This window comes from Thalassophryne amazonica, chromosome 14 (genome assembly GCF_902500255.1).
Source record: "Thalassophryne amazonica chromosome 14, fThaAma1.1, whole genome shotgun sequence".
Classification (NCBI taxonomy): Eukaryota; Metazoa; Chordata; class Actinopteri; order Batrachoidiformes; family Batrachoididae; genus Thalassophryne; species Thalassophryne amazonica.
Genome location: NC_047116.1, coordinates 73,949,919 through 73,967,048, shown reverse-complemented (window position 1 = coordinate 73,967,048; position 17,130 = coordinate 73,949,919).

Genomic DNA, 17,130 nt, shown 5'->3' with positions numbered 1-17,130 from the left:
TTGATCGATCTTTTGTTGATCTTGAACAAACTTGGAATACATAGTTGTTATGGCCATCATCGGCACAAGTTTTGGAATCACTGCGAAATTTTTGAGCGGGTCAAAAATTTCTTCCCGATTCGCAAAATCTGCATCATTACGCAGCCACTTACGGGTGTTCGTAGTTTTCACAGCTTCAGTCATGTTCAAACATCGTTAAACAAGGTAGTACTATTGAGTACAGCTTGATACTTGCTTGATTGTGCTCCATCGGGATAAACATTTTAAGCAAAAGCAGCATTTGTTGTGGTTCTGGCTGAGAATGCAGCCGGTCACAGTTTTATTTTTGTTTTTGAACACAGAAATGCTACAATCCTGGAGCATTTTCCACCATGCTGGATTAGCAGCCACAGAGAGAGCATGCAGTAGATGTCACTGTGCATTTTTAATATGACTAGCTGTCACTGTCTGCTGCTCAGCATCCCTCCACATGTCTGAGGAAGCCCCCACGTGATCTACGACATCGCTGTGGTCGCTATCATAAGCTGTATGTGTTTCTAAAGTAATTAGTTCAAGACCATTTGTTCTGTTGAAATTTTTCCCTTCAGGGGAGCTTTTTCTAAATTTTTTCTTGACATTGCAAATTTTGATCATATTGGTGTAAAACGTGTGCCAATTCAACATGCAGACCTCGAGAGCAAACAAGGGCGCAGCCTAAGAGACTTACTGGATCTAGAAAGTATTCACAGTGCTTCACTTTTTCCACATTTTATGTTACAGCCTTATTCCAACATGGAGTAAATTAATTTTTCCCCTCAAAATTCTACTCACAACACCCTATAATGACAACATGAAAAAAAAATATTTTTTTAATTTTTGCAGAAGAAATAACATGTACGTAAGTATTCACACTCTTTGACTGTTTTGTAAATAGTTGTACAAAAAAACACCTAAAGCATTTTCTGTATTTTAATGTAAACAGTTGTACAGTAAAACTCGCATATAATGGATTCAGATGGATCAGCTAATTTTGTCCATTATATTTGAAATCCGCTATATGCATAAAACAGACAAAATCTGTTATATGTATAAAATGGACAAAATCCATTATATGTATAAAACAGACAAAATCTGCTATATATATTTAATGGAGTAGTCACAGCCAGGAGGTATCGAACAATCTATGGGGAATCCCCAGCAACAATTAGGCTTACATATTTCCTTGATTAAATGACCTGACCTTGAATTGGGACCCGCCTCATTTAATGGCTGGTCAAAACTTCATACAGATGTGCCCTGTTAACTCTTGCACGCATAAACTGCATTTCAGCTTTACTCGCGGCCACATTGTGGACAAAGTGGACCACGAAGATTTAGACTACCTGTAAAGGTCAATTTTGGGAGGGATCGTCAGTGTGCACAACTGTGGATGATGATTTCTTCTTTCTCCTCCCAACCCAGTCTCACGGCATGTCGTGATTCAGCAGCACGAAGATGTCCCACAGGGTGGCCAGAGGATATTTATATCTTACTGCTTGCTTCCCTTCCTCCTGTGGGAAGACAGGAGTCTTTCACCAATATAGGACTGTTATTTACTACAGGGAGCACTGGAAAACAGGATGTAACTGTGATATATTGCAGCTTAGGTCTTTATGGCTATGGACAGGTCCTGCACACCAGTATCATCCTTATTGTTTAAATATCAGGTTTCTGTAAACTTGTAGACACTATCCCCATACTATAAGCCAAAGTGAGTCTCTGTAAGGTTGTGCAGTCACTTACACTGAAGTGAGTTATCTGAAGTTTGATTGATATGACAGAAACTTGCACTTTTTATTACCCAGTTATTGAGCATAGTAAACGTGTGGCCACTAGTGAGTCAATAATGTCCTCACAAGGTCTTACTCCTCCACTCCCTCTCTCCTTCAGTTATTCACCACCCCTCTTGCTGCTTCGTTCATTGTGGGAAGGAATGTCTGTGAACCAGAGACCTGACTGTGATGTTCACAGCATAAACATAAGAGGGCACCAGCAGACACATACATCTGGACCAAATGATGGGGCTGTGGTTCTGCAGAAGTGGGCTCCGATCAACCCACAGATGAAGGTTTAGGTGTTTGTTTTTTTTTCTCAGAAATTCTCTTGCAGCTTCAAAACATGTGGAAGATCAATTTATAGTCTTTATAAGAAATTAGAAAAAAGTTCAAGGCTTAGCAAAATAAATTGTGAAGGAAATTAAAAGTTAAAAACACTTTCAGCGTTGAGCAGAAAATATAAACAATTTGGAGGCTCCCAAATTTGCTCTTAATCTAAAAATTCAGCTTGGAAGTTGTCTTAAAAATGCAGAGAACTTGACTCAAGCCTTCACGGTTATTAAGACTGGCGCATCCAAACACAAAAGTTGCTGAACAAAAAGAAACACGAAGAAACAATGAAGCTAATGGAACAATGAAATAAAGGCCATGAGGTAGAACTTAGAGATTCCAGAAAAAGGGGCTGCGCACAAATTGCTGGAGCAAAAAAGGAAGAGAGAAAAATGGCCAAAGAGAAAAAGGTGTAAGATAGAGTTTCTTTGTTTCAGGGTCCTTATAAAGGTAACTACGCCTGGTCATATGCTCCACCCATTTGGAGTTAGGTTTCTTTCCCAAAGAAAATTATGTGAAAAAAAAAAACAAAACACATCAGACACAATGAATGACATAAACCTTCTTTTCTTCTTTCACTAAGAAAATATAAGATGACTAAGTTTTCTAAGCATTTAAACAAAGCGCTTTTCCCATGACAATTCATTAATAATTCTAGAAGTAGCATTTGACATGCCAAGAGTTACAAAAGAAGTACTCATAACATCACACAAAACAAAACAACATGTAGCAGATTAAAATGGAATATAAACTTTGTCTTTTGATTAATTATAAGAAGAGGAAAAGACATTATAATTTCTCTCTGGTTACAAGAGTTTATTTGCACATTGAGGTGTGTCTGTGTTCTTTCTTCCAGGTAGCACTGTGGCAACAGTGCACCGTGGGTCATTTTATGTCTGGCTGGTGGGACTGATCTCACTGATCTGAATATAATACTGGATAGCTCATTGGCCCAAACTGTTGAAGCAAACTGGCGGCCATCTTACCACTCACAAGTTATGTGGCCCGCACATAGATGGCTTATTAGGACATCAACAATTTGGAATAATAACTGAGCTGATTCTCCCATTTTCTTATTTTTGTTCTCCAGACAATGTGACCTTCTTCCCTCCTAATCTAAGTCTGCCATGATTAGCTATTTGATTTATTTCCTTTCTTTCTTTTAGTACTTTGACACATTCTCCCCTTCTATTCTCAATTATTCAGATATCACTGGGGCAAATAGTCCATTCTAAAAATTAGGATTCTTCAATCAAAGTTTATACAAGTTTTGTGTAATCATCAGCAAGCTTATCGATATATATATACGAGGTCTGTTAGAAAAGTATTGAACTTTATTTTTTTTTCAAAAACCTGATGGTTTTGAATCAAGCCTGTTTGCATGAGCAAACCTTGAACCTTTGTGCACATGCGTGAATTTTTTCACACCTGTCGATTGCGTCATTTGCTGGCAAGCAGCCTTTGTGTGAGGTTGTGTGTGGTGCTTTCGTCTGATTTTCATTGCAAGGAAAATGACAGAACGACTGCAGCAGCGCAACTGCATCAAATTTTGCCAGAAACTGAGCGACAGCCAGGTGGAAACCATTCGGAAGATTCAGATGGCTTTCAGTGGCTTTTCAGTCGTGTGACTATCTGAGAAATTACGGAAGAGGTGGGCATCATTTTTTGGAGTCCAGCATGTCCTGTGATGCTTCAACACAAAGGTGCTTTTGCTCCATCAGCAGCGGCATGAATTTCGCTGCAACTCTTTTCATGGCCAAATCTTTACAATGGAATGTGCTGAAAAAGTGCTGATGTCCACCTCTTCTGCAGTTTTTCGGATAGTCACACGACGGTCCCGCATCACTACAGTGTTCACTTTGGAAATGATCTGGTCATTTCAGCATGTTGATGGCCGACCGGAGCATGGCTCGCTCTCCACCATTGTGCAGATGTCTTTAAACCGGTTGTACCACTTCTTAATCTGTGTGATGCCCATAGCATCGTCACCAAAAGCCGTCTGAATCTTTTGAATGGTTTCCACCTGGCTGTCGCCCAGTTTCTGGCAAAATTTGATGCAGCGCTGCTCCACTCGTTCCGTCATTTTCGTTGCAATGAAAATCCGCCGAGAGCACAACACACGACCTCACACAAATGCTGCTTGCCAGCAAATGACACAATCGACAGGCGTGAAAAAATTCACGTATGCGCACGAAGGTTCAAAGTTGGCTCACGCAAGCAGACGTGATTCAAATCCATCAGGTTTTTGAAAAAAAAAAAATAAGGTCTGATACTTTTCTAACAGACCTTGTATTGGTACCATATCATGAACAAACGTGGATGGATACTAAAAGTCATGATGAATAATATAGCAATAGTGGATTTTTTTAAATAGTTGTACTGAAAGCATAAAACACCACTTAACTAGTTACAGGAGAGGTGGTTTTCTCTTGCAATGACAATATTTGTAACACATAGCTCTATGACTTTCAGCCTGATATTAGTAATAAAGCTTGTAGCAACAACACCTAAAGCTCCAAAACTATGCACAAGTATAGTTCATCCAACACAAAACTCAACATGTGGCTACACACAAGCCAAACCACCTATTATTATTATTATTATTATTATTATTATTATTATTATTATTATTATTATTATTATTATTATTATTATTATTATTATTATTATATATGCCTATATGCTGGAATAAGGGATAGAACTCTTCAAATTATTGTTCATTACTTTCCATTTTAATTATACTCACAGGTGAAATGTTCGTCCACAGCCTTTGAACTGGCAATTTGTGCAGTTTATAGCTGCACATGAAGGTATTTTTTTAATAAATTCACAAAGAACAAAGTTGCGTGCGCCTGGTTAAAGATCAATAGAAAAGAGTGTTCAGGAGCGGAACATGCGAGTGGTAATATGACGGCCGGTTTGCTTCAGAAATATTGGCCAATGAGCGATCCAGTATTATATAGAGATCAGTGGACTGATCTGCCTTCTCGATAAGACATGAACAAGAATACTTTGAAGGCCCCTTCTGGAGATGTGAGAAGCTATAAATTTATCACAGAGTTCTTGGGAGTTGCTATTTCCTGGCAACATATCAACACAGGTCTTTTTGATGCAGGAGGACTGTTTCAGGGCTTGGCCATCCTCTGACTTTAGACAGGTTTTATTAAACTGTCTAGTAAATTCAAACTGAACTGGGTTTAACACATCCTCATTTCAGAAGAACCTTTGAAGTATATAAGTGTTTGCTGAAGACTGGTCACTTTTGTGAGAAGGTGGATTTCCTGTGGAGTGATAACATCAGGTTAGAGCAGTGCCACACGCCAAGCTTATGGCCCCTTCACGCATAACATCATTGAAGCCAACTGGTGCACGAAGGAGGGATCGCATGCCACTTGTGAAAAATACATCCCCAATTCCAGTGAAGTTGGGTCATTGTGTAAAATGTAAATAAAACAGAATACAATGATTTGGAAATCCTCTTCAACCTATATTCAATTGAATACACCACAAAGACGAGATATTTAATGTTCAAACTGATGAACTTTACTGTTTTTGTGCAAATATTTGCTCATTTTGAAATGGATGCCTGCAACACATTTCAAAAAAGTTGGGACGGGGCAACAAAAGATTGGCAAAGTTGATGAATGCTCAAAGAACACCTGTTTGGAAACAGGTGAGTGTCATGACTGGGTAGAAAAGGAGCATCCCCAAAAGGCTCAACTGTACACAAGCAAAGATGGGGCGAGGATCACCACTTTGTGAACCACTGCATGAAAAAATAGTCCAATAGTTTAAGAACAATGTTTCTCAACATTCAATTGCAATTTCAATTTAGGAATTCCATCATCTACAGTCCATAATATAATCAGAAGATTCAGAGAATCTGGAGAACTTTCTACACGTAAGCGGCAAGGCCGAAAACCAACACTGAATGCCCATGACCTTCGATCCCTCAGGTGGCACTGCATTAAAAACCGACATCATTGTGTAAAGGATCTTACCGCGTGGGCTCAGGAACACTTCAGAAAACCATTGTCAGTTAACACAGTTCGTCGCTACATCTACAAGTGCAAGTTAAAACTCTACCATACAAAGCGAAAGCCATACGTCAACAACATCCAGAAACGCAGCTGCCTTCTCTGGGCCCGAGCTCATTTCAAATGAACAGATGCAAAGTGGAAAAGTGTGCTGTGGTCTGATGAGTCCTCATTTCAAATTGTGTTTGGAAATCATGGATGCCATGTCCTCCGGACAAAAGTGGAACATGACCATCCAGATTGTTACCAGTGCAAAGTTCAAAAACCAGCGTCTGTGATGGTATGGGGGTGTGTTAGTGCCCATGTCATGGGCAACTTACACATTTGTGAAGGCACCATCAGTGCTGAAAAGTACATCCAAGTTTTGGAGCAACACATGCTGCCATCCAAGCAACGTCTTTTTCAGGGACGTCCCTGCTTGTTCCAGCAAGAGAATGCCAAGCCACATTCTGCACATGTTACAACAGCGTGGCTTCATAGTAAAAGAGTACGGATACTAGACTGGCCTACCTGCAGTCCAGACCTGTCACCCATTGAAAATGTGTGGCGCATTATGAAGCACAATATACGACAATGGAGACCCTGGACTGTTGAACAACTGAAGTCATACATCAAGCAAGAATGGGAAAGAATTCCACCTACAAAGCTTCAACAATTAGTGTCCTCACTTCCCAAACGCTTACTGAGTGTTGGTAGAAGGAAAGGTGATGTACCACAGTGGTAAACATACCACTGTCCCAGCTTTTTTGAAAGGTGTTGCAGGCATCCATTTCAAAATGAGCAAATATTTGCACAAAACAATAAAGTTTATCAATTTCAACATTATATATCTTGTCTTTGTGGTGTATTCAATTGAATAAAGGTTGAAGAGGATTTGCAAATCATTACATTCTGTTTTTATTTACATTTTACACAACGTCCCAACTTCACTGGGGTTTTATATATATATATATATATATATGCATGAATGATGATTTATTGTTAATACAACAAGTGCAACTAAATAATCTTCACACCCAGTTACCTCAGAAATTCAGCAATTAATCCACAATTATTACTGGTTGAATGTAATAATGGCACACATCAGAATTACTGTAATACAACTGCACATGTACATTTGATTTGTTCATGTGCGCAAAACTTTGAAGCAGTCTGTCATCTCAATTGAGGCAAAGTGAGTGTAGGACGCAGCAGAGTCCCACGCAGCTGAGGTTGGGCGGGTGTTGGGGCACAGCAGCTGTTGCCACGCGGCCTCCCAGCGTGGCAGAGCGGAGGCCAGGATGGGGCAAGGGTGGGGACAGAAACACAAAGGAGGGGTAGGGGTGGGGGGGCGTGCGTCATGTGTGCAGATGAGTTCATATCAGTCTCTGTGTGTGTAGAGTCTACTGGGGAGGACAAAATGAAGAGGGAGCCAAATGCTTCACCAAGGCTGTTGAAATCCTTCTGGAGGAAAACAGCGGGGCATTGTGACCTTTGGTAGCTGATAAGGCTGCCATGTTTGGGTTAGGGAGAGAGACACAGAATTCCAACATGTCTCTGTTTAACTGTCCAGATCCAATTGTGAATATTTACTGGTCTCCAACATCAGTTCCTTTGCAGGGCAGACAAATTGCTCCAAGATGGTTTCCATTTGCATTAAAGTTCAAAAGTTAACACAGTCTGAGAGTGTACCACCTTGCCTACCTCATTAATCATGACAGACAGATGTGGGGTTGTGGTTTTGGTAGCAGCCGTCTTGCCAATTTTCCGGTAGGTCAGGGTAGCGCATAAGCCAAGCAGCAAAAGACCTCCTACCATAAAGGCAAATAAGAATATATCCTCGACGTCTTCCACGGAGAGTGGTGCCAAACATGCGATGCCCCACTTCTCCCAAGCATCGAGAACATAGCCCACAGGATAGGTTCCATCTGGGCATGCAGGGTCCCCCAGTCCCGATTCGTTGTTGAAAAAATGGTGTCAATAGCGTTGAGAGACCAGCTGATCAATTCCATGGTTATCCCAAATATAGTTCGATGAATACACACTCTGGTGAAGTTGGGACTTTTTGAAGGCTGGGGCAAAGATAGGTCACCATTTTGGAATGATGCTATAACATAACAAAATATGGAAAAAGTGCAGTGCTGCGAACACTTTCCAGTTGCACGCTTTCTCTCAGAATCCAAAATTTCAGAGCTGAATATGCAGCACTTTTTATGAAATTACTGATGGACATGTTGTGGCCTAAATGACTCACTACATTATAAGATAAGATTAGATATTCCTTCACTAGTCCCGCACAGGGAAATGTGCAGTGACACAGCAGCAGTAGTAATAGAATTGCACATCAGTAGGGCCAAGTAAAATGTGCACACAGAAGGCAAACCTAGGCTTGGCAAACAAAGAGTCAATCAATCAATCAATTTTATTTATATAGCGCCAAATCACAACAAACAGTTGCCCCAAGGTACTTTATATTGTAAGGCAAGGCCATACAATAATTACGTAAAAACCCCATTGAAAAAAAGTGAAAGAGTGAAAAAAACAAACAGAAAAATGCCATATAGACTATAAGCGGGATACAGATAACAGTTTGCAGTGGGTATAGGTCCAGTATGTGTACAGTAAAACAGATTTAACAAAAGTATTGCACAGTATTTTTTGAACTAGAATAAGAATAGTACATATATAGACTTACAGGGAGTGGTGCAGATTGTAGAGACTTCTCAACTGATTGCAGGGAGAATCTTGATAGTTGTGTGAGCACCTATTATTATCACTTAAAGGTTGTACTTATTTCACAGTAGTATCAGCTTGAGTGCTTTCAATGATGTTGCGCTTTAGTTCCATCATATGTAAATCTATTTAAAAGGAATGGGTTTCAAGCAACCAATAGTTTCTAAAATAGTCCACGATCCATGTGACTTTCGTTTTAATTTTTCATTAGTCAGGGTGATGCCGTCCCATCTTTCTCATAACTGCTAAACCTTCTCATTAATATGAGTGATGTCACAGCCGAACACAGAGTGAGTCCATTATGAAGCCAAGTGCAGAGGCTCGCTGGACTTGTGTCCTTTTTGTCTCTTCGCTGGCTCCCCAAACATCTTATCTGAGCACCTTATCCAGCCAAAAGTTTCCTCCTGGTGACCTGCTGGCTGCATGCCAGAGTGCCGATCACTGCCTCTGTCAGCAGAACATTAATGCTTTCATCACGTCCATTAATAAAAGTGCCAAGAGGCTGTTCACTGTATGTTAAAGCACTGGAGGAGGACACCCAGCCAGCCTGTGAAATCACAATGTGTTTTAGGAAGGCACTGAAGGTGAGCAATGATAGAGTCTCTCCACGTTAAAATATGAGTGCTGCCCTGTGTTATTTATGTCAGGTGTAAAACGTGCACACAGAATGCTTTTGCACATTTTATTTAGTGTCTTTTTGGGCCTGACAGGTTCTCTGGGCTTGATTTCTGCACAGCAGTATCACTGCAGTGTGATGATAAAGTGTCAGTCTCTGAGCCACTGGCACCAGCAGTGATCCACGGGCACTCTGCCGGACACACCCTGACTACTTGGCTCATCTGTGCCATCCATCTCGCCTTTTCTCAAATGCCAAACCTTTGCAGCACTGCAATCATTTGTTGTGGGGATGAAGGGTGAGGATGCATTTCTGTGACATGTGCCCGACTGAGGGGTGGCTTCAGGGGCAAATGTGTTTGTGCATCAGTGATTTAGGATTAAAAGATGTGTGAGAATATTTTTGTCTGTTGTTACAAACAAAACAAAAAAACAAACAAATCTCATTAAACAAATACCACTGACAACTACTGTCCACAGTAATTTAATAGTGGGAAAACTCATACAAGACGTTTTTGAGCTTGGGGTAGAATTCCACCAAATATCTGCCTGTTTAGCCATTTCTGCCACTGTTCAGCTTGTTTTTCCTTACAGTGGCCCTGAAGCAGAAACTCCAGTGACACATCCACTCGAAATGCAATATGTCAGAAAAAACATCAACAGAAGAAAACTAAATCTCTGCAAAGCCGCCATGTATGAAGCCATACATTTTGGAAACAGAAAAGTTCAGTGGAATATATTCAGACTGTCAGCGTTGTGGTTGTGCGTCTCCCTCTCTCCTTGTTTATTTTATCTGGTTGTCCTCAGTTTTCTGTCTCTGTGTTGTGTATGATCTGGGCGCAGGTTCCTGGTTCTCGGTCAGCCCAGCTGCAGCTGTTTCCTCTGATCATCCTCTACATTATATCTATCTGGTTCTACTGCCGAGGTGTCATCAGATCCTCATGTTCCCCAGAGTTCTAACTCTATCAGCCCAGTTGTTATCTCATCTCATTTTTCTTGTGTTTTGACTATACCTAATAATCGAGTCTGTCTTTGCTTCAGGACCTCTTCCAAAGTGTCACTGTTTTGTTTTCCGACACACTCAGCTGCACTGATTATTGCATGATGGCCTGAGCTTTAGTCTGGCTTTATGTCTGATTTCACCATGGACCATGCAGAACCAGACCATGAGAACATGAACATGAGCTCAAGCACAAGTTCATGGACAGCAATTAGTTAATGCTGACCAATGTATCATGATTATCGATTATCCATTCAAGTCAATGGCTGAACACGTGCCACCTTTACATCCCAGCCTTCCTCCTCCTAAACTCATCAGTTCAATTCCTCCTGCTCCAGTTGCTCCTTCACTAATGCCCTCAGAGAGAAGTTAAATCCAGAGCCCACTTTACAGTACTGAATAAATGCTGTGATTTTCCACTGCAGTGTCACTGGAAACCATCACCTTATCATGATGGAGACATTTGTGTGCTGCTATGAACCTGAGAGCTGTGTTGTCTGGAGCCTTTGTGCTCCTGGTAGGGTCTTCCATGGCAAACTGATCTCAGGCAAGGGGCCAGACAAAGAATGGTTTACAACTGTAGCGAAGATACCTTCATTTAGAATGAATTAAATAAGTACATTAATTCTTTTCTCCAAGAGGGCTGATGTTTCAACTGAAAAGACTGTTGTTTTCACTTTTGAGCGTGAACAGTTTGGTCTTTAACTGGAGATATCTTCTGAAAAACTCTCTCTAGCTGCGCTGTCAAATATTTTCCCTGAAACTATACTTATCGGTGAAATTCCAGCCAGTGTAAGTTATAGGACATTTTAATAGCCAAGCGTCAAAATGAGAAGCTTCCCATGCCAGATGTCTCTTTTTTTCAGGACAACCTGTGCTTTCAGAATATATATGTTTTTGTTGTGTTTTATAAGTGTAATAAAGGTTTACAATCAAAAATAGGCAAGGAAAAAATAAAGCGAAAAATAATTTTCCACACACATTTATTCAAAGCACAGCAAACTACAATAAACAACTGTTTTGACACTTTATAAAGGTAATTTGAGGTCTTGTGTGAAAGACTGTACAACAAAAAGGTTCAAACAATAAACACAAATGCACATTTTGAACAATATATACAAAATGGTCTATGCGTTTTGTTTGTTGTCCATTGATATGGTAAACAGTGCTTTACGCAGAGAAAGCAACAGAGTTATCCAGTAACATTCACATGCAAACTAGTGGAGCAATCCTGATAGTTAAACACTCTTTGTTTGAGCACGTGAGATTGTCATCAGAGGCTCTCCGTCTGCTCCTGCTTTCACTGATCGCTGTGCGTAATGGCGCAGGGAACACTGAGTATGTACTAATACTATGTACTCATTGGAGCACCCAGGGGGCTATTCATGAGTGAGGGGACAGTGGAGCCTGAGATTGTCCAGAGTTATTGCATTCGCTCTACTGTACTGTTGTGACAAAAAGGGAGGTGAGCCAAAAGGTGAAGCTCTTGATCTACTGGTCAATCTTCCTTCCTACTCTCACCTATGGTCATGAGGGTTGGGTCATGACTGAGAGAATTAGATCACAGGTACAAGCGGCCAAAATGGACTTCCTTTGGAGGGTGGCTGGTGTCTCCGTTAGAGATAGGGTGAGAGGGTTAGTGGGAAGCTTGGAGTAGAACCACTGCTTCTTCGTGCTGAAAAGAGAAAGCTGAGGTGGTTCGGGCATCTGATAGGAATACTCCCTGGGCGCCTCCCTAGGGAGGTGTTCCAGGCATGTCCATCTTAGAGGAGATCCTGGGAAAGACCCAGGACTAGGTGGAGAGATTATATCTCCACACTGGCCTGGGTACGCCTCGAGATTCCCCAGTCAGAGGTGGTCACTGTGGCCCGGGAAAGGGAAATCTGGGGCCCCCTGCTGGAGCTGTTGCCCCTGCGACCCGATGATGTGTTTCATAGTTTTCCAGCAGTGACAACAGTGATGTGCTGCCAATGAATCCAAGGTACATTTGGTATCCAAGGTATTGTTGTTGAGAGGTTGACTTCTTATCTGAGTAAACCCAGAGTGCTACAATCAGGCAGTGGGCACAATATCATTCAATGATTTGTATCCCCCCAGTATGAAATATGGGGGATATAGTGATCAGTCTGTCCGTCTGTCCATCTGTCCGTCTGTCCAGCCGCCCATACGTTCATCCATTTTCAATTGTTAGCGCAATATCGCAAGAACCAATTATTTAATTTCATTCATATTTAGCACAAGGGTGTACTTAGGTGATCCCTCAACCCCAGTTGATTATGGTGTCGTTGTGGTCAATTTCAAGGTCACAGTAAGATATTCAAGATGTTGTCGTTGCCACCCTTGTTAGTGCAGTATCTCAAGAACCAGTTGAACAATATCATTCACATTTAGCATACCTGTTAGGTTTTCAGCTTCAGTGTGAACCCATATAGGCAGGCAGGAACTATAACAGGATATTAGGTGATTTATTTGCCAAAACCATGGGAGCCAAGCCCAACCAGAGTGAGTTCAAAAGGGTTCCACAGGAGTCAAACAAAACACAAGCAACAAACAACTCTGTTAAACAAAGGGAAAAAGAAGACAGGGATGTAATATAACAGCAAAACTCTCGCAGGTGTCAGGAAATAAACAATACTCATGAACATACACACAGCTACACATAGGAAGTGACCGACTCACACTGGTGAGTGGAAACTAAAACATACCATAAAAATAATCAAACTTTGTGGAGAACCACAAAATAACCAAGTAAGAAAACTAACATTGAACTCAAAGATGTAACTGAGTGCAAACAGGGCAACCATACAATTGACAGACATGGACATAGGACTGAAACACACTGACAGTTAACACACAGACACAGACAGGGGACATATCACAAAGATAACTAAGAGAAAGACACAGACAGGGGTCAAACCACACATAAATGTCTACTTGGGTGACCCCCTGACACTTATTGATTTGTGGGGACTGGGGTCTATGTCATCTCCTGATGAGTTTTGTATTACAAAAGTGAAGTTTGTACTCAATCACCCTGATCAGTGTGTCGATGCTCCTAATCGTCTTCAGTCTTTGCCAAAACACCAGGAGTGTAGATAATTCAAATGCTTCTTGGAATTTAGTGGCAGACTTGCATTAGAATGAGATTGAATTAGAATGCATAGATGATGAACCTCCATCTAGGGCTGGTGATATGACCTAAAATTCATATTGTGGTATAACTGGAATCCCTTCATGGTAACGGTATACTATATATCGCAATATAAACTTAAGTGTAAAAAAGATCATGGAAGTGTTTCTGAATGGGTTATATAGTCCCTTAGTAAAGCTAAATTGATATATAAAATAATAATAATAATAATAATAATAATAATAATAATAATAATAATAATAATAATAATAACAAAATAAAAAACCCCAAAACAAAAACAGATACAATGTATACTCAACAAAAATATAAACGCAACACTTTTGGTTTTGCTCCCATTTTGTATGAGATGAACTCAAAGATCTAAAACTTTTTCCACATACACAATATCACCATTTCCCTCAAATATTGTTCACAAACCAGTCGAAATCTGTGATAGTGAGCACTTCTCCTTTGCTGAGATAATCCATCCCACCTCACAGGTGTGCCATACCAAGATGCTGATTAGACACCATGATTAGTGCACAGGTGTGCCTTAGACTGCCCACAATAAAAGGCCATTCTGAAAGGTGCAGTTTTGTTTTATTGGGGGGGATACCAGTCAGTATCTGGTGTGACCACCATTTGCCTCATGCAGTGCAACACATCTCCTTCGCATCATCCGTGAAGAGAACACCTTGCCAATGTGCCAAACGGCAGCGAATGTGAGCATTTGCCCACTCAAGTCGGTTACGAGACGAACTGGAGTCAGGTCGAGACCCCGATGAGGACGACGAGCATGCAGATGAGCTTCCCTGAGACGGTTTCTGACAGTTTGTGCAGAAATTCTTTGGTTATGCAAACCAATTGTTTCTGCAGCTGTCAGAGTGGCTGGTCTCAGACGATCTTGGAGGTGAACATGCTGGATGTGGAGGTCCTGGGCTGGTGTGGTTACACGTGGTCTGCGGTTGTGAGGCTGGTTGGATGTACTGCCAAATTCTCTGAAACACCTTTGGAGACGGCTTATGGTAGAGAAATGAACATTCAATACACGAGCAACAGCTCTGGTTGACATTCCTGCTGTCAGCATGCCAATTGCACGCTCCCTGAAATCTTGCGACATCTGTGGCATTGTGCTGTGTGATAAAACTGCACCTTTCAGAGTGGCCTTTTATTGTGGGCAGTCTAAGGCACACCTGTGCACTAATCATGGTGTCTAATCAGCATCTTGATATGGCACACCTGTGAGGTGGGATGGATTATCTCAGCAAAGGAGAAGTGCTCACTATCACAGATTTAGACTGGTTTGTGAACAATATTTGAGAGAAATGGTGATATTGTATATGTGGAAAAAGTTTTAGATCTTTGAGTTCATCTCATACAAAATGGGAGCAAAACCAAAAATGTTGCGTTTATATTTTTGTTGAGTGTAATTTTGAGGACATTTATAATGCAGATTTCAAAACTCAAAATAAAGCTATGGTGCAAAATAGTACAAACGAACACAAACATCATTTTTATAACTTACGAGTAGAATGCAAATATAATTTATAAATTTCAAAACCATGAACAAATGTAGCAACAAAACCAAAGTTATATACAACTATTTGCATTAAAATGCACAAAATGCTTTGGGTGTTTTTTGTACAACTATGTGCATGCAATAAGATGCCACACAAATTATATTTGTGCCACTCAGAAAAACAATTCCTATCCAAAACAAGACCTCTCTGTCTTGTGTTGGACATGTCATTTTGGACATTGTCATTCCTGCTTCTGTGCAGCCGGAGGCAGTGTTAGAGCTTTTGTCTGCCTTTGGTGGCATTTTGTCCAGAAAGTCCTCAGAGACCACCCCACATGGGTTGGTGATCCTGATCTCTTTCTCTCTCTCCAGGTGAGGCTGACACCTTCTGACTGATAGCTGCTGTGGCTGTGTTTTCGGTTCGGACATTGATTCGGCTGTGTGGTGACATCATGGCTTTTGCCCTGCTATCAAGACAGTACATGGGAGCTGTCTGAGCGGCGTCTTGACATCAGTGCTCCACCCCTCCTGTCAAGACGACACATGGGATAACCAGGCTGAATCTACAGTAATTTATTTCTTCTGTGAGTTTTCTGATTTAGACATAATGGACCGTATATTCCTTAGTGAGCTTTTAGGTTTGTAATGTTAAAATTATCAAACATGGTTTTCCTGCTGTTTGAACTTGTGCTCTTAATATATTACTTCAGTTATTTAAAGTGGATCATTCATGTTTTTCCACGGTCACGCCTTCATGCCTTTTACTTCAACTCAGACGTATGCTGCTGTCCGCCTGCTGTGTCTTCACACGCAGCGCTTCACATTAATCACCTGTTAATTATCAGAGTCTGTTGTACTCCACGATGCTTAGTGATTAGCTGTTATTCAGTTTGCTGAGTCTGTTCCTGGGGTTTTCTCTGAGTGCAGCCACCCAGAGAATTCTGACTCTACTGTATTGCTGCACGCTCCTAAGCCTGGCACTTGGAGCTGTCATCTGACTCCGTCTGTCTGCCACTTATGCATGCCTTTGGGGTGCGTCATATAAAAGTTCAGGACCAAAGTCTCAGTTCTACTGAGACTTTGGTCCTGAACTTTTATCTGAACTGAAATCCCGAACAAACTGAACTTTGATCTGAACTGAACTCCTGGGTGAATTGAACTTTGATCCTGAACTGAACTCTGAATGAACCATTTTAGTTTAGTTTTGGCTTTTTGTGCCCAAATGCACCTGCACAATTCCACCTGCCCTTTTGTTCTCCTCCAGCAGTTACTTACTCCAGTCCCAGCAGCTTCACAGGCTCACTTTCCCTGGTTCCAGTCCCTGTCCTGTCTTCCTGTCTGTTCTGTCGGTCAGGTCTTCTTGGTCCATCCTGTATGTCCCTGCAGTCAAGTCATTGTGGTCCATCCTGTTGTAGTTTCCCATGCCCAGTGCCTTTGTTGTTTAATAAAATGTTGTTTATATCACCTTGCCTGCCTTACTGCTCCCTGCATTTGGGTGTGACATCCAAACCCACTTCCAACCATAACAGGGGAAGCCGTGTTTTTTCCTCTGCTTCACCTGCCCTGAGACGGAGATGAATGAGGAAATTAAAATGTTTGCTGCAGCTTTCTGCAAATATGCGGATGAAATATGACCATAAAATTCACAAAAAAATTCACGTTATAGAAGACACATTAACATAATTTAAAAACTGGTACAGAGCTTAAAGTATCCACTGCTTTTTTTAACCAGCTCCTCCTGCTCCGTGGTCTCTGTGCTTGCAGCAACAAGCGTTATTGCGATTGGTCGGTGGAGTCCAAATCTCTCCAGTAGGCCAAATTTATATAATTTATACCGTCTACTGCATATACCACGCACCTCTACCTCCACCACTTCATTTACATCAGTCACTAGGAAGTACAAATAATATGGTACCCTATATTAAATATGTCTGGACAGCTACTGGAAAAACAAAGTTTCTTTTTGGTCGAGTGTATCAATGTTCTGGTGATTT